Source organism: Epinephelus moara, chromosome 8, assembly GCF_006386435.1.
Source record: "Epinephelus moara isolate mb chromosome 8, YSFRI_EMoa_1.0, whole genome shotgun sequence".
Classification (NCBI taxonomy): Eukaryota; Metazoa; Chordata; class Actinopteri; order Perciformes; family Serranidae; genus Epinephelus; species Epinephelus moara.
In genome coordinates, this window is record NC_065513.1 from 37,225,484 (window position 1) to 37,244,646 (window position 19,163).

Sequence of the window (19,163 nt, forward strand, 5' to 3'; positions counted from 1 at the left end):
TCTTTCTTTGACCTCCTCCAGGGAACGAACCCCTGTTTGATCACATTAGGGGAGAAAGAGAGAGATCAGTGGTGCTTTTGACATTCCCACTAGCTTTTGACAGTCTATGTGCTGCTGATCAGTTTGCCCGGCACCAGCAAGTGGCCTCTTTTGAATTTCTCCTTTTTCTTTTATGTTTTTTAGGCCAGGCATTGTGAAGCCTTTTGATTAGAATGTGTGGGTAGAGCTTAGCAGGACTGCTGCATCATTTCTTATTTCACACTTTTCTCTTGATCTGCTCTCCCTTCTGTTGGGAAAAAAAGCTTGTGTTGACCACTTTTTTTCAAAATGTCAACTTCTGCGATCATATACGTAGAAAATCGTGCACTTAAGTAAAGGAGAGCCACAGCAGGCGGATGTGCCGCTCTGACAGCCTCTTTGTGGGGATCAAAGCCGAGGCAGGCTGATATTCTGGCCACTCAAAAAGCAGAAATTCCAGCACTGTGGAAGTTTCTTTAAAAAGCCGAATTGCAGCGTGGGTGTCGAGCAGTTGCTCACTTTGATATTGTACTTTTCTTATCACTTCTTAGAATCGTTCTGATAGTGCACCCCTTCCCCTCCCCTTTGATCTGCGAGGCATATTTGAGAAAGCTGACACGGTTTGGGGTATGACCACTTTACATTCATTGGAGGCCATGCTTACAAAGAAGCAGAATATCCAAAAGGCTTAAAGAAGAAGGCCTCTGGAATCTTGTTTTATTTATGCCAAAAATGCCTGGCCACAATTAACCAACCACAACCATTCTGAATGTCAATTTAGGTCATTTTCTACCCTCACAAAAGCCCCGGACTTGGAGCCCATGAAGCAGAAAAAAGCTGATGTAATGGGTTTAAGAAAATCTCCAAGGGGAGTCAAACCTCACCCACACACCCCCAACTACCCCTCTCCCCTCCTCCCTCCTTCTCTGTCCAAAATCCCACCCCTTATCCACCCTTCAAACTCCTCCTGACGCGGTCACCACCTTTGGTCACCACCCAAATATGGCCACTTTGATCCCCAAGTGCAGCGGGTTTGAAACTTTTTCAGGAAGAGTTTGAGCTTTAACAGTTTGTGATGCTGACCAAAAAAAAGGGAGAAAAGGTTTATGATTCACTGATTTAGTGTTTAGGGTGGGGGAAGGGGAGCAGGAGATGAAGGCAAAGGGACGAGGGAGAAAAAGAAAGAAGGGGGGGGGGGGGTAAAGAAAAGAAATCCCAGCCTTGGCACACACACACAGACTCTCTGTGCAGCGCAAAGCACAAAAGAAACCTGTAACGCCTCCAGATTCCTTCTAGTCGAGTATCAAAGACATGCTTTGCTTTAGAACAAGAGGCTAGTGGGTAAGATAGGACTGAGTGAGCCAGTGAACCCAGGACTGGCTCGGTTGGGTGCTGCGAGTTAATCTCTCAGATAGGATTTTTTCCCCCTTCTTCTTCGTCTTCTTCTTCTTCTCCTTCTCCACCTCCTCCCTCTCTTTGGGGATATCGGTATTACTGTGTAGCTCTGAATAGAGGGACTTGTCTAACCTGATCGCCGGTCAGAGAGAGGCTCCGAAAACACGCAGAGATGGTTTGCTGCTTTCAAGTTCAGGTGGAATAAACTCGCCCACTGGTCCATCTGATGCCTTTAACCATAGCTCGTGTCTCAGGCCTCCAGAATAACCAAAAAATACTTTAACTTTAGGGTACAGGGGGGTACTGACTCAAACGATAACTGCATCTGATCCAGGACTGTCCTAGCAAACTTTCTGTTGCTGCCACACACACTCAGCACTCAATGTCTGCCTGGTTAGCATGAGCTAACACAGCAGCAGCGGCCACCAATCAGCACCAAGCTGTTAAACTGTCCCAACAAACTCACTCTCAGACAGAAAATGGCTCGATTCTTGCTAATAACGGTTATAATATTAGCAGTGTGATGCTAACAGTTAGCTTTGTGTGCAGGTGTACTCGCACAATTGCTCCTATGTTTAATTGTATGGCTATACTACACGCCATTCCATTCACATCATGGGCATCAAATGAAGTACTCTATTACTGTCCATATCACTTTAAGGGTACTGGTATAGGCACTGGCATCATCATTTTCAGCTCTAATTAATATAAAGGTGCTTTTACATTAAAAATTAAATTACCAAAATGAGCAGTTTCAGATTGAATGAAACATCTGACATTTTGTTGATGATGTTAAAGTTTTTATTTGAAGTTTGTTTGGATGATACTTTAAAGTTTAATTGACTTTGCAGTCCAAATAATGCCTAAAAAGTTTACTAAGTGTGCTAACTTGACTGACTTGACTGTCTCTGTGTTAGGACAGCAAGTAATGACCTTCATTATCAATTAATCTATCTTACCATTCAGCTGTTTCTCGAAGCCCATTGTCTTGTCTTCAAGGCGACATTGTTCAACTAGCAGTCCAAAACTCAAATTTAATTGAATGACGATAAATAGCAGAAAAAGCCGTTGGAACTGCGTGTTTGGCCTTAAAGGAACTTAAAGGCTAATTGCTAATCAGAATTAATTTTCTACTGATCTGCCAGTCGATACTGATCCTGCTTTGGATTTTGAATTGGAATTGAAATTGATTTTTGATTCAGAATCTGAATCTTATCTATAGTAGAGCCTAATTTATACTGATATTTGACATTATATATAAAACATTGTATTCCCGGATACTCGATTTTTAACAAACACGTAACATAATGAAACATTTTTTTGTAATGATCCTATAAATTTAGTAAATGAAGAATAAGAGTGGAGCTGAGAGGGAGATTTTAAAGATGAAAAATATGTTTGTTAGTGATTTTTGGTGGACAAACAGTGACACTGTTTCTAAGTTCACTCAACCAATAGCTTTGACATCTCTTTAATGCGCTTTGTTTCTTATTGGCTGCCGAATCTACCATGCAGAGATCGGCTGATATCGGCCACGCCAGTGTATCAGGAGGGCTCTGATAAGCCTTTGTGTACGCACTGCAGTATGGAAAAACCTGCATGTGTCTTATCCTTAGAGCTACAACAAAGACAAAAGCAGTTTGGAGAACATCCAAATAGCTTCCGGTGCTCCTGTTCTTGCCATCCAAGGTCTTTCCTTAAGGAATATAAGCAGGAAGCCGAGTGATGACTCCCCTCTCTCCATCTAACCGCCCCTGATTCCGACCCAATACATGTTTCTCCATCACATTATTCCTGGAAATGGCCCAGGCTTTGTTTATTCACATTCTCATTTCCTCTGGAATATCATTAGCTCCTCGGAGGGCCTTGAGCTCCTGGATCGAGCTTTACTCCTGTTTCCCCCCTCCAGGTTGTCATGAAAGGTGATCGTGCAGCCATTCACAGAACCAAGAGAGCAAGCGAGAGACAGAGAGAGGCAGGGAGGATAAAAAAGGAGACACAAGCGAGCCAAGAAAAGACTTGGGAAAGTGTCAGAGGCTGATTCTACGTGCGGCAGTTTTCAGAAGGAAAATCAATCTCTCAAACGTCCCCTCGCCACTTATTCTTCCATGTTTTCTTTAAAGGTCGGTACGTTTGAAACGGAATCATGAGGTTAATTGCTGGTGATACTAAATGCATTCCTCATGTGGTCTAATGGTGCCTTCACTCTTTATGTCTTTTCCCTGGAGTGCAGCGTGACCTTAGCAATCCAACCCGGAAGTGATGTAGGTGAGCGCTTCCTCTGGTGTATTTGGAGCCGCAGTAAGTGTTTCCTAAAGAAAACAAGTCAGAGGCGGCCGAAATCTGAAACCAGCGCTAATGCTGGCTGCCTCTCCACCTCGCCTCCCTCCCTCCCTCCCTAAACCCTGTGGCCAAGGGAAAGTGGAGGTAAGGAGGGAGGGGGAGTTGCTCTGACTGGACGAAACCCTCCGCCTGTGCGCTCATTCATTTAAATGTGTGAACATGTGCATATACTGTAAGTCCTGTTCACATTCCTCCTACAATCCTCAGCAAACACACTGTGTGCAGCGCAAGCCAGCGTTCTGGTCAGCCTTGCCTGGTCTAGCCGCGCCCTGACAGACACCGGCACGCACGGCCAAAACGGCTTGTTTGTGCAGTTGTTGTGTGGAAGGTCATTCACTAAGTTAAGTGTGTGTGAGGACAATATGAACCTGACCTTTACAGATAGCCCTGTCTGTCTCTCCACTGAGGAGCGCTGGGATTACAACACTCATCTCCCGCTGCAACTCTCACACACACACACACACACACAAACACACATGTACAGAATATATATATATCTGTGTGAGAGTCCACAGTCACTCTGATTCCGTACTGCGGCACTCCACTTTGATATGCCAGGGCCGCTGTGCAAATTTGGCAAGTGACTTTGGTCATCTGAAGTGTTTGCCATTCCCTTAATCTAATATCTCAAACCATCAGGGTTTAGGTGGTGCAGCTTTTGATTTCAGGCCAGCTGCTCGCCTTGAACATGTTTGATCTCCACAGGCCACCTCGGCCGCCGCTCCCACATACTGTAAATCCAAATACTAAAATTTCACATGGAGACTGGCTGCAGCAAAATCCTTTTCTTGTTCCAGGTGAAAAGTCACTGAGTTGAAGAAAGAGCTGTAACATCATCCACTGACTGACTTCTAGAGAAATCATATTGTGAGGATGTAACCACTTTTATCCAAATTTATCATACTGAGCAAAGGACCTTTTTACCGCATGAAACATCAAATTTGAATAATAATTATGATTTTTTTTTTCATTTATTTTGCTATATCAAGATTTATATGCATTGGAAAAATGTCCATTTTGGCCATCGCCATCTTTGAATTTTGGAGCCATATGTGATTTGAATGAGGGTGAAGTTGTGGAGGAACGAGGGGTGGATCAGACTCAGACTGTAGCAACGCCTTGCAGATAGCCTGACACTCACAGTGACCACGCTTTGAATTATGCACAAGCTTAAGTGTTAATAAAATACTAACGGGTGAGTTAAATAAAAATTCACCCTCAGTGTAGTTGTCATGGATGTACAGGATGCTGTAAACATGTTTATTTCTGCTGTAAAGTTGGGCATTTTAACATGGGGGTCTTTGGAGACTGACCCACTTTTGGAGCCAGCCTCAAGTGGACATAAGAGGTACTGCACTTTTTGGCACTTCTGCGTTGGCTTCATTTTTTAGCCCTGGGGGTTGCTGCTTGGCTGAAACAAATGACTGATTAGTTGATCCACCGATTTGTCTGTTTAATAATTGTCAATTTGTCCTTTTTTTAGCTTCTCATTAGTGAAAACGTTTAGCTTTTTTTGTCTAATGTGACCGTAAACCGAGCATCTTTGGGCTTTAGTCAGCTAGTTGGACCAAATGAGACAAATGAAGTCATTGCAGGAAATTGGGATTGTCATTTTTCACTATTTTCTGACGTTATAGACAATATGGTTTACCGATTAATCAAAAAAATGATCTGCTGATTGATCGATAATGAAAATAACCATTATTTGTAGCCCTAAAGCTCTTAGTAAAGAAAACTTTCATGTGTTTGTATGATACATGATGTTTTTGGGAATGAAGCTGCTGTAGTGTCCAGCTGAAAACCTGCAGCAGTTTGAGCTTTTCTGCTTCATGGCTGAGACCACGAAAACACTTGGGAATCCTCTTCTTCCCAGCGCCCCAAACTTTGGGGTCTTGACAAGGTTGCCGCCATGTTGTCCACTCCAGAGGGCAGGGTGGGAGCGAGACGAGGGAGGGGAAGGAGGGCAATATGGGCCTATGCTCTAATCCCATTCCAGCGGGCCGAGCAGCAGCAGCTTGCGCCGCATTCCACAACTCCGGGGGCTTTTCGGGCGGGGAGGGGAGGGCGAGCAGCATTCCTCCATGGCCAGGGCCATCAAAGACGCCGCGCAACATCAAAGGCCACTCAGAGCCTAGGTGTTGATGACTGCAATCCTCCCCTCAGTCCACTTTTAGCAACCTCAACCCCTCAGCCCTCTAACACACGCACACATACAGAGCGGGGCTGACTGCGCCAGGTATGTGCACCCTCCAGCCTCCCTCCTTCCTCCCCGGGCTCACCGGCCATCCTGCAGTGGCATTAATCATAGCTCATTAAGTAGTGACTTTTGTTTTATGGTGAGGGTTGAAGAGGAGCGGGGCGGGCTGGGACAGGGGGATGCCACTGATATTTGGAGCAGTGCTGGAGGTGGACGTAGTCTAGCAGCACAAAGACTGAATGTGGTATTGAGCGATGGTAGAAAATCGTTGTGATGAATTGTGTTGTGCTGAAATGAGTCACTGAATTGATTGGTTAGAAAGAACAACAGAGTGATTCATCATTTCAAGTCATTTCTCAAGCAAGAAATAAGAAACATTTTTCATTTTCAGATGTGAAGATGTTTCTTTTCTCTGTTTTATGTGTTTGAATAGTCATTTTTTTAAGATTAGACAAGCATTTTGAAGACATTACCTCGGGCTCTGGTAACCTGTCTTGTCTCTAGTTTGTCTTTTTTTGTGTGTGTGTGTCTGTGTTTGTTGTTTGCGATACCTCATGATTGTTGTTTTTCTTTTTAATGCTTCTGCGCCGGCAATAGGCATGGCCGGAGGCATGTTTTCGGGTTGGCCGATCATCCTATTCTATGAACTGGATATCTCAGGAATGCCTTGAGGGATTTTCCCTCAGATTTGGCACAAAGGTCCCCTTGGACTCAACGATGATATGATTTGGATTTTGATGGTCAAAGGTCACTGTGAACTTGCATCCATCGTACTCTCATGAATGCGATATTTCACAGAAACCTTGAAGGAATTTCTTCAAATTTAGCTCAGATCTTCATTTGGAATCAATAATTAACTTATTAGATTTTGGTGGTCAAAGGTCAAGGTCACCGTAACCCTACGTCTGTGTCATTCTCATGAATGCAATTGCTCAAGAATGCCTTGAGGGAGTTTCCTTACGTTTGGCACTAATGGACCTAACAATGACCTGATTAGATTTTGGTGGTCAAAGGTCACTGTGACTTTGCATCTATCTCATTCTCTTGAACACAATATTTCGAAAAAAACCTTGAGGGAATTACTTCAAATTTAGCTCCAACATTCGCTTGGAATTAATAGATTTCGGATTAAGCCGATTAGATTTTGGTGGTCAAAGGTCAAGGTCACTGAGACCTTGCGTCTGTGTCATTCTCATGAACACAATATCTCAAGAACGCCTTGAGGGAGATACCTTAAATTTGGCACAAACGTCCACTTGGACTCAAGAACAAAGTGATACAAATTTGGTAGTTGAAGTTCAAAGATCAAGGTCACTGTGACCTCACTATGTTTTTGGCCGTAAGTCAATAATTCATGTGTAATTATGTCACACAAATGTCTAATAGGATATAATGATGAAGTGATGAAATTTTATATCTAAAAGGTCAAAGGTCAACTTCACTGTGATGCAATGTTCTGCAAAAGCAATTTTTTGGTCATTACTCTAGTGTGACTCTAATTCCGGGTGGCCACATTGAAACTATGCTGACTGGAGAGACCTTCTGTGCTGCCGGGGGGGAAATGTGTGTGAAGCATCCATGTTTGCTTGACTGGTGTGCGGAGGCATACAGCCGTGAGATGGTAATTCTGGGTTTTTTCGTAGAAAGTGAAGTTGTCTTTTTGTAAATGAAATCTTGTGTGTTGGGGAAGAAGAAAACGTGTACTCGCAACTCTGTGGTTGTGTGCTGCTGTATAGAATTGTGTATTAATGAGCCCCATTTCCCTTTGCTTGTTACATTGTTAGTCATGCTAATGAATTCACTGTGGCACCTTGATGCTGACAAATAATTTATGCGCGTGTTCACCTACTTTTGTAATTGTCCTCATAAGGACAGCAGCCTCTTGCACACGGAGACAATATGTTTGCTCGCTGTTGTTACTTTATCTTTGCGCATAGATGCTGTGATCTCTTCAGAGAAGGAGGAGGGGGGGCAGTTGTTTCCACTCCCCTTCTTCTCTTTCCAAAATGGTGGCATCCAGCCCAATGTTGACCCCTGAACTTTGTCGGCCCGTCCTTTGTTCGTGTCACTCTGGGTTTTAAAGACTGAAGAGCTGAAAGTGACACCAGGGAGACTTTTGAGTGTGCGTTCACACACATACACACACGCCATTGACGGTTTCGGGATGCACTCGCAGAGAGTTAATAGAGTCACAAGCTTGGGCGTCCTGCTCAGTGTTAAAGCTGTCAACCCCGGAGCCTTGTGCTACATATCAGGACATTTACATGATATTAGGTGTCCTCTGCCAGCGTCCCCTGCTCACACTGAAACCATGACACTTGTTTGCTTTGCCCGTTGCTATGAAGATGCGTGGAGGTGATTTTCAGGGAAGGTTAAGGAGGGGACAGTGAGTAGTTTGGGGGGGGGGCAAAGAGACAGATGATGACTGCACACTGAGGCGCGCATCACAAAGCTTGCTCAGGGCACACCCTTGACTTTAGGAAAAGTTTTCCTACCCAGAGGAGAAGCTTCTGTCTTCAAACACACTTAATTAGTTCATTCGCCAGAAGTGTAGAGTGATGTTACATTCCTCACATCGCAAAAATGTCACTGATGTTCCATGTTTTGTTTTTTTATCACACTTTTCCTTTACCTTGGTTTTGACTGCCAAAAGAAAAGATGGACGCCGGGCTAGCTCGGCTAATTGTTCCTCTAGTCCCAGCGGAGAAGACAAAAGGGAGGAAGTCTTCATTATTTGAGAGGAGAAGCAGAGGGATCCCTTTACGGCGATAATGTTACAGGAGGTGGAGTGTCGGCCCCACCTGTAGGGCCCTCCCAGCTGCTCCGCTGTAACTGGATCCCGCTCCCTCTCTCCTCAAGGCTACCAGCCCTCTTTGAAGTTATTTCTAGTGCTGGGAAAGAGGGGCAGAGAGCGACCGAGAGGGGCAAAGAGTGACTGGGAGAGTGAGAGGGGAGGTGTGTGTGTGTGTGTGTGTGTAGTGTGTTAGTGCATGCATTTAAGTGTGTGAGTCTGCGTGCATGCTATACATAGAAGGCTGCAATTCAAAACTCCTGCTCCTTTCTTGTGCTTGTTTCACCCCTGTGCAGTCTGACATTGAACCTCTGTACGAGGATGAGAAAACAGCCACAACATGCAGAGTTGTGTTTACAGATTGCTCGATATATTGTGATATGAAGTAAATAAATCAGCCTCTCTGGAAGCCCAGCAGACGTGTTATTTATAGGCTAGAAAACAAACAACCCGATAACTTGATTGACAGTTTGTCAGTGCATAAAAATCAATAGAGCAACTTAGAGAGCAGTGAAGCAGGTCCTCTGAGCGGATACATTTTCAAAGTAAGAGTCTTGATGTGTAAATTTCTCTATAGAAATGAGAAATATTTCACATTTTCCACATTTATTTCCTCTAAAATAGTTAAACTCTGCAAATCAGGTGGATTATTTAACATCTAGGATCTTATTTTGACACAATAACTGACATACCTGTAATGACAAAACTGCTTCTATGAAACAGAGATAACCAGGCGGTGATTCAGAGCAGACAGCGGTGTAATAGGATTCACAAATCTCAAGTTTCATGTAAGTTCAAGATCAATATTTTGATAGTAGTTTTGCCTGAGGCCCCTTTTAACTTGATATGATTTTTGTCAGGAAACGTACATAAAGAAAAAAGAAAAGCCAGACCGGATTCGTCACATCTTTGAAGACTGGCGGTAACCCTAACCTGTCTGCAGCCAAGGACACTGGCTGTAAATCCTCCGGGCGAGGTCTGTGTGTCTGTAAAACACGCACATCCTTATCTGCCGCAGAGGCTTAACCTCACAGCACCTGAACTAAAATGACTTGCTAGAAGGAGAGACGGAGACTTGCCGTCCTCGCCTGCTTCATTGAGGGTTTTTTGGGGTCATCTTTTGGATTAAGGCTCGGTGTTAGGCGTTGATTTCCTTCCTCTGTCCTTCTAACATGATGTCTGAGCTCCTCAGGGTTCAGACTGTTTGTCCATTGGCTGGTGGGGAAGGTATGATAGTGAAACAGAGGAGATGTGGAGGGGATGAAAGCTAGAGGAGGCATTCCACATGAACAGATGGAGAAATTTGACCTTAGACTTATGGCTGTCAATCAGTTACCACATGTATCACTTGTATCATAATAAGAAATGTGCAGTTATGAATGTAAATTCGACCCCATGTAGTGTGTCTGTAAATCTGACCTGTTTCTGTGTGCAGCCATATTTTTATTGGGAGCAGTTTACTGTGTTTGTAGATGAGATGTGGCTGCGTCTGTGTGAAAGTACTTTTCTCACATACTTTAAATCAGGTTGCCACTTTCGCCCACAAGATCTGCAACTCATATAAGCACCCATCACCTCATCTGTTCCACCCTCCGTATGTTTACTGGAGGTCTGTGGCGCGTGTGCTGGTGGTGAGAGGTCACTAGTGTCCTTATTACCCAGAATACAGAAGAGGGTTGGCGGTTAAGTGCCTGCAGGTTTGTAATTGGTTAAAGCATGCTCCCATGTCTGGCCTGCAGAGCACAGAGGGGGTGAAGCTGACTGTGTCCTGACAGTTTGTTGTCAGGGTGGGTTGCTGCAGGGTGGCTCTTGGTGGAGGATCTGGTGCTAACATGGTGTTGACATTTGTTTGTGTGTTTTGGCCAACAGCTTTGTGCTTGTTTGCTGGATGTTACATAATGGAGCATCCATCTTGTGTGCCAGTTTGTGAAAAATGCTTTGTAGATATTGCAGGTGGTCGTTTAGGCTCATTAGGCGAGTGTTTTTATTTTTTTAGGTCAAATTTTTGATGCTAATGATATGTGCTGAAGAGATTTTGGACATTGCTAGATTGTTGTCCTGGAAAGACCGACCAGCCACATCTAAGAAATGTAGCTCTGGAATGACTGAAACAAGTAAATGATCAACAGGAAATAAATCAACAATTTATGATTGTTTCAATATCTTAATAAGCAAATATGTCACCAACTTTTGTTCTTGCACAGAGGTTTTTTCTGTCTTTTATTTTGTTTTTATTGCTTTAAATTGAATACTGAAAAGATTTATGTATCTGGTTTTGAAATTTTGGGCAACTGCAGAAATGTGGTCGTAGGATATGGAAAGTCTGCATGCATAAAAATCTGTCTAAGGGGCCAACAATGCATAAACTATCTGGACCTCACATTTGATGCTGTTGTAGCGAGCCCACAGATGTATAAAGAGACCTGGATACAGTGTTGGAGGCAGGCCTCAGTTCATTCCTATGAAAGTTCCTCAGGGGTGCATGAAGCGCCATGTATGAAATTACCCAGATTATTGACAGGTGGGCGCAATGGAGACTTCAATTGGTAGAGCGAGCTACTTCCGGTTTAGCGCTCTGCTAACTTGATTTAGGATAAAATGATTTAACTGTGTGGCTTTTCTACATGTTCTGAATGTTATCAGACCGAATGGATCAAATTCTGATAGTGAAACGAATCTTTTCGTGGAGGCTGTGGCGCTCAAACAATTTATCCACTGATCTAAAGACGTCATTTTCACCATGTAAGGCTATGTGGAAAAAGTCTTATTGGGCCCAATGTCCTCATGTGATGGACTAGGAAGTTGTAATTCCACTGTTTGGCCACTACAAGAATTTGTTTAGAAACCCGACACACTTCCTGGGGGCCTGGGCTAGCCCCGTTGTGTGACCAACATATGTTAGCAAGTGCATATCAGCTACATTATCATCTTTGTCGTATCTGAGTTGCTGGGTGATCTCAAGCCATATGTCGTCCTTTATTTGGTTGTTGAGGCAGTTGTCGTGGTGTTTGTCGTACAATATTGGGTGTTGAGAAACCAAATTGCTTGGTGTAAAACGTCTTTAAGGGATTGAAAGATGAATCTTAAATTAAACCATTGGTTGTAGCCGATACAAGTGCAAGAATCAACCAGCACGTTCAAGTTTAACTACTATTGTGTGATTTCAAGCAATGACAAACGGTTGCAAATTGTTCCTTCACCTATATTATCATGTCAGATTATTACTTTGACCATGCTTATGACAGCTACAGTCGTGTTTTGAGCCACATTATCTCTGGGAGTGAGCTAGTGTTGATTGAAAGGTAATGGATGAAGTTGCAAACACTCACAATAGGCTGATGACTGTTTGTGTTCGTATACACCAACATGCTGATGAAACTTTTTGACATGTGTATGTACCCTGCCAGATGGTGTGAATGTCTGCAGATGTTCCATGAGACTCAGTTTTGTTGAAGTCTGTGAAGCTGTGGGTGTCTGGTGCGTTTGTTAATGTCTAGCCCTGAACTTCCTGTTGGATACCTCTCCTATGTCTTGTCCTGGTCTGAAGAGGCGGTCTCTCTTTCTTGTTCTTCCAAAACAGCTCTGAGTGATGTGTGTGTTACAAGGCTCTGAAAGACACCACAGGTCCCAGGGGAGACGTGGTCTGTGGCCTATGATCAGACATACCCACCCAGCCATCCCCATCCCCACAGCCCTCAACACAACCGCCCGCCACCTCCGTTGGCAAGACTGGTGTGCTTTTCCAGGAAGTTGACAATACTCCCCCCATAGAGAGGGAGCCCAGTGCTGGGGAGGGGAAAGTGTTGGTGGAGGTGGAGGCGGCGGCGGCAGCGGCAGTGGCAGGGAGGGGAGATGGAGGAGGTCGGAGGGGTCGGCTGCATTAAAGGCCCTGGGAGGTGGGCGGGATGCTTCTTCACTGGGGTGAACGAGTTCACGGTGAGCATACGGTCAGTAGTGAAGGGAGAGTTACCCCTCGGTCACCCATGATGTGTTTCAGGCTACGTACTAACCTCCACACACGCCTGTGCTCAAACAGTGAGATACGTAAACACATGCGCAACGCTGGGGAAGCAGGTGGGTGCGAGGACTGGCGGCGTGCCCGGGTTTTTCTTCTTCTAGATTTTGTGTGCATGTGAAATTGGTGCCAGCTCTTCTTCCAAAATTCATACAAGAAAAAAAGAACCTATGAACAACAGATCTGTCCGGTTAATCATTTAACCAGCTTCACAAAGAACATCTTGTAAAAATTGTCTCTGGCTGGCACACACTTCAGACAACAAGGTAGCTTTGATTGTTACGACAGAAACTCATCCTCCGTGTGACCTAAATGCCATCGGAAGACGTGTCGGGACTCGGTTCTGCGTTAAATATTTGCGCCTATGATTTCTTTATAGAGTTGATGTTTCAAGGACATATGTGCAGGGGTCTGTCTCTGCATCCTGTATGGATCGCTTTGGCTCAGAGATCATTCTCCTCTCCAATCCGCCTACTTGCCTTTGATGTTCTGAGCTCCTGGTGTGTTGTAGCAAGGATGCCTTGTTGTAATGCACAGCACATTAAGCACCATGTTTCAGCAAGATTTTATACCCTATGAGCATCAGTTTTCCTCAAGTTCACAAGGCTTTCCTGCCCTGTGGTGTTAAAAGTAAGAGAGGAGCAGAATCTGTTTGAAATTTCTGCTTTGTCACAAAGAAAGCTTTTTCTTTTTAGCCCTGGGGATGTTTCATGTGCAAATACAGACGTTTGGAGAAGTTGTAGAGATTTCAAAGGTGTTCTGGCGAATTTTTAAAAAGTTAAGTAAAACGCCAAAACAAACTTGCTGATGATTACTTTTTTATGTCGACCATTACTTTTCATGTTGAAGAGGTGGAAGTGCAAGTGAGGATAGAATTTGTAAAGCGCACATGCACAGCTGTGCCGAATAAAAAGACGAGCTCTTTCATGCAAGGGCGATATAGCATGGTGAGGGCAGGGGAGGGCGACTGTTTTGGAGGTGTGGGAGGGATGAGGGGGGTAATGGGGGTCTGTAACCAGGGCCACCAATAATTTAGAGGCAGGGAGAGGAAAAGGGGGCGCGGCAAGGGGAGAGTAGAAGAAGTGGTTGTTGTATGATCAAAGGCTCGGCGAATTGTGTCACAGACAGACGGAGAAGAATGGCGTTGGATAGTGTGACTTGCATTTTGATTTTCTTTGAGAGCTGGAGGGGAGGGGGTGGGGGAGTCGGGGGGTGGTGGGAGTTTTTAGAAGTAGGGCCCTGTTTTGATCCCATTACCAACTGTTATCAGGTCACTTGTTCATGGAGGAGACAAGCACAAAGGGACGGGAGGGACGGAGTTGAAAGAAAGTTTTGTGATATGGTTTTTCTCTCAGCTCAACCCAAACTTAATTTCAGTGTTTTATTTAGCAAGGAAAGTTTTTGGTTTAGAAAACTTTAAAGTCCCCTCCTGTCAAGTGTCTAAATAACAAAATATTAGTGCAATAGAAACTAGAGATGCACCATATTGTTAAATTCTGGGTTCATACTCGCACACATTTATGAAAAACCATTTATTAACTGCTTAAAAGTCTTTTTACTATATATAATGTATCACACACCAACAAATTTCTCATTCAACCAGCTGTACTGGTTAAGGTTTCTCACCAAAAACTTCATTTAACAAAACTGCCCACAGCTAATGCTAACTAGCTCTCCTCCTGCTGATGTCAACACAGAGTTGTTGTTCACGATGTAGCGTTATCAGGGAAAAGTACAGTGCATCCCCTGACGCATCAATAGTGAGTTTACTGCATCCTTTAGTCTCGGAGGTGTGTTGTCTCCAGGACGTCAGGACGCCGTTAGTCGTAAGCCTTGCTTTGAATTACATGGGACACTACCATCAGTGAATGTCATTTTATGGGCCAATAGGCCGATGGCAGTGGACAAGGTGAATATTGGCCAGTACTGTTGTGCAGTCAATAATTGGGTGCATCCCTAATGGAAACTATAGTTGTTACAATACCAGTATTCAGAAATGCCTCAGATACTGCCGAAAAAGCTTGATCAGGTATTGGTGAGTTCAAGTCTTTGCACTGATCCGATATCACTTAACTTATTTATTAACTTTAAAGTAGTTTCACCACACATATAATGACAGTTTTCCTGGAACAATTGTTCTTCGCTGCTCTAGAACAGTATGCTACGCAGCAAGTTGTGCTGTGCAGCCACTGGCAGCGAAGACGAAGAATTGATTTCTGGTAAATAATTTAAGGTTAGCTGGCAATAAAATTTCAGCAATTTGGCAGTTTTTTCAGCAAACAGTTCTGAACCATTTATGCCAAAGAGCTCGATGGCTAAATCAAATACTGCCAGTTAGAGTAATTTCATTCAACGATGAGCTCCACCGTCTTGGACGCTGATTCAACATGCTGAATCAGCCAAAAACAAAAAAACAGCCGACAAGGACCAACAAGTGCCAACAGTGCGGGACGCATTGAAAAAACGAGGGCAACAGTCGCTCACTGACAGTCTGACAGTGTCCTACTGTCAGCTTGGTCTGTTAGAGCCTTTATAAAGCATTTAGAGATGCATCACATAATAGAGCGCAACAAGTTGACCAAAGCAAATGAGAAAAAACAGGATGACCTGTAGCAGTAAATGTTGGAAATGGCATTCCAACAATGAAAAAACTCCACAAAGACAGCCCAAAAGCAAAAATGATAACGGATAAGACGTCAAATTCATTGTTCTGGATGGCCGGCACGAAATGAGGGATTTTGCTTTTTCATGGATCACTACACTGTATCAGTCGATACACAAGTTCAGGTATCAGAATCAGCGCAGGACAGGGGAAAAACATCAGGACATTTGTAATGTAAACCTGCTAATCAACACTCAACACAAGAAGTTAGTTACAAACTCAACTTACAATGAAACAGAAGAAGTCACTGATAACAAAAGATCATCAATCTTCACATTATAATGAATATCACAGTACTAAGAAGATGGTATCACATTAAAAAGCATCCAATATGAGCAAGAACTCTCTACAGGTGGTTTTGCAGAAAGGGGTGGGGGTTGGCAGGGGGTGTGGCCATCTTAAGTGACAGGTGGAGTTCAAATCCCCGCCAGGATTTCATTGAGAGTGTGGCCTCTGTAACGGGATATTCATGTGAAAGGCTGCCTCCCCCAGGGGCAGGACAGGCAGGGCAGAACAAGAGCCGCCCCCTTGTGGCACTTGAGGGGCGCCGGATGCCCTTCACCCAGAACCCTGGGTATGGAGGAGTGGAGCAAAGTGGAGCAACGGGGTGTTTCCAGTGGGCTGAGCTTGTGTGATTTGGGGCCTAGCAGGGAAAGCTAGCAGTTGGAACACAAGAGGGGACAGTGTCTGTCATTTCGTGTGTGTGTGTGTATGTGTGTGTGTGTGTGGAGGCACGTTTGCATATGTGCTCGTTACTCTTTTGTGCGCACGGCTTGTAGCTGTGACCCACTTCACCACATCACCGTCTCTCATCCAAACCCCGAAGCTCCTTTTGCTTTTGCTCCTCATCCCCACATCCATCAAACGCCTACGTCAACATCTGACAAAAAAGAAAAATCCCTGTGGTGGAGATAATGGTGCAATGTCCAGCCTCTAAAATAACAACATGGTCCACAACAACAACACTGCCCCATTTGGAGTGCAGGAGCCCCCGCACAATGGCCCAGTGTTCAGGGACCCAGGGGCGCAGGCGGGGCTCCCTGCTGCCATCCAGGCTGTTAGACAAGCAGGAGAGAGAGGTCATAATCACACAGCAAGCAGCGCTCCACTTCCTGGTCCTCCTCTGGGTTGACTCAGACACAGATCCTCTCTTTAGATCCCCTCCTACACTGCTTCCTCCTGAACAGCATGCTCATAGGGTATCTCACATTAAATTCCAAATGTTACCTCAGCTGACTGGGATGTGCAGCATGCGTCAGAGAATTGTTTCAGTTTGTGGGAGGATCAGGACAGGATATGCAGGTTGACTGGAAACCTGATTAGGTTATGCTCTTTGATCTTTGTCTTTCTCTTCAATTTTGGCGTCCGCCAAAGGCTGAGAGGGAGGGCAGGCTCTGACATTATCATACCAAATGTGTATGTAATGTATACCTGTGCTGCCTCGCTGCTCCTGCCAGCCCAAGGCTAATATCTGTCTTCCAAACAGTCATCCAGAGCACGGCGGCTCTCTGCTCGACAAGAAGCAGCTTTGAGAAATTGCGCAGTGAATCTGAAATGCAGGCAAACAAAGTGACTGCATCCTGTTGGTTTGTGGAAAGGTGTTCTGAGTCAGAGTAGCCTTGCTTCATGATGCCCTCTTCTTGGTTTTCATCACTCTGTTGATCCATTTTGTTTCGAAGGACAACGGCTGTGATTGAAAAATGGAGCATAATCTTTCATGTTTGTCATTTTTGTGCGAATGGGAGGCCGGAGGAGGAGGAGGAGGAGGAGGAGGAGGAGGAGGAGGATTCAAGGATGAGCATTCTTTTCTTTAAAAGTGCAATTGAGAATCTAAGAAGCAGTGTACTTTGGTCTTAAATATTCTTAATTATTCTTCCAACTTAGATACCTTAAAACAGGTTTACTTGACTGGTGGCCCGAGGGCTTACTCTGGCCTAAATTTAGAATCTAAAGAAGGAAAAAAAGCATGTAAATAATGGACATTTTGCCACAATCATTTCTTCAAATCAGCAGAGCACTCCTGTGCACATGGCCTAATTTCCTTTGAGCCCCGCAACCAGCCAGCAGGTTTGAAAGGCACGTTTTCTTTCTTATTATAGACAGAAACTGTAGAAAAAGAATATATCATTGGATTTTCAAATATGTAAATGCATCATGTGTGGAAAATGCCTCCGACAGGAAAAAATATCAAAATTAAATCACTTTATTTTACACAAAAGAATAAAATAAAATAAACCGTTTGCTCTAACCAGATGCTCTAAAAAACATTAAATTCTCTGTTCCTCAGCGCAACTTAGAAGTCATGAATGACTTGGCTGAGACCGACAGTCATGTGACAAAAATTAATTGAAACTTCAACTGAATTGCAGGCAGTTTACAAAGAGAGGACAAGAGAGGTTGTAAGTACACTCTGTAAAAATGTAAATTGCAATGTAGTGAAATAAATAATTGGAAAATGTAAATACTGAACGTTACTGAATAATAGCTCAGGGGAATGTCTCGCCCAAGGCCCTTAGCTTTCTTAAAATGTGGCCCCCTGAACAGTATAGTTAAAAGAACTACTCATGAGCGTCTACTGTTTGTGCCTGTCACTGTGATGTTAAAACTGATGCCAACCTCTTCACCAGATTTCCTTCCTGAGGCCAAAGAAAAGATGCTCCACCGTGGAGCTCTATAGCGGCACACGTTGTCCACATTCCTTCCCTATGACTCCTCCATAGTCCACCTGATTTGCATTTGACCCCCTCACTCTGAGCTAAGTCTTTCTCCAAAACCCTTCAGGTCAGGGGCTTGACCCCTCTGCCTTGTGGCACTGAAATGACGAGGCGCCCTCTGAACATCTCTTCAATTGGCCTGCTGCACGACTAACCTGCTCCCAATGTGATGAAGTGGGGTTCAAAGGTCAGGGGTCAGCAGAGGGAGAAGGGTATCTCAGGTCATCAGCAGTGGCCCAGGGGGCCAGAGTGTCCGAGGGCTCGGCGCCACAGTGCTGGCTGATTGGGGTGCTGTGGTCATTGGGTTAATAGGATAAGTGGCCTGCAGGTCAGTTTGGCCCAGTTCTAATGCTAATACAGGAGCTTTGCACTGTTGCCAGGCTGGGGAATGCTTCCAGGATTTTGGGACTCCACTTGGTTACAGTTTTAATCCAACCTTGTTTGACCAGATCATTAGTTCATTCCAGTGAATGAGTTGCTGTTCTTTACTTTCTGCTTTCATTTTGTTTTTGGTTTGTGTTTGTCTTTTATTGCACTGTTCTGTCCAGGCGATGGCCTGCTGTGATTGTCAGCGTTATCTGTTGACTTCCCCCATGATACAGACGCCTCTCGGGAGTTCATACTAGGGCATATGCAAGATTGATGATTAGATAATGCTCTCTAGCAGCTTCTTGATGTCAAAGAGTGGAATACAGATTTGTTTTATAGTCTCATTCTGTGTGAGCCTGTTCGGCACTAAGCTGCTCTCAGCCTTCTTCACCATGTTCCCAAAGTCAGGACAACTCAAGTAACCTAATGGAAGTGCTTTGAGATAAATGCTTCTGTTACTTTGCAATTAAAGAGGCTACCACCTCTTTCCTTTTTGGGCCCAGTGAGTGAGTCAGTGTTTGTGATGCCTGCCATCCCTGAGCTTTAATCTTCTCTACAGACTTGGTCTAGGCTGCTTGCTCTGCAGAGCCTTTTGGCACAGAGAACTGGGCCAATTTAGTGGCCTTAAGTGTAACGAGAGGACAACTCCAGATAGTCTG

At 44.3% G+C, this 19,163-nt stretch overlaps 1 protein-coding gene across 2 annotated transcripts in view; it reads left to right on the forward strand.

Annotated features, from left to right (window-relative positions):
* The window catches only part of znrf3 (zinc and ring finger 3), an 89,933-nt gene that overhangs the window by 25,203 nt on the left and 45,567 nt on the right, over positions 1–19,163 (forward strand). The gene's annotated exons all lie outside the window — the stretch shown is intronic.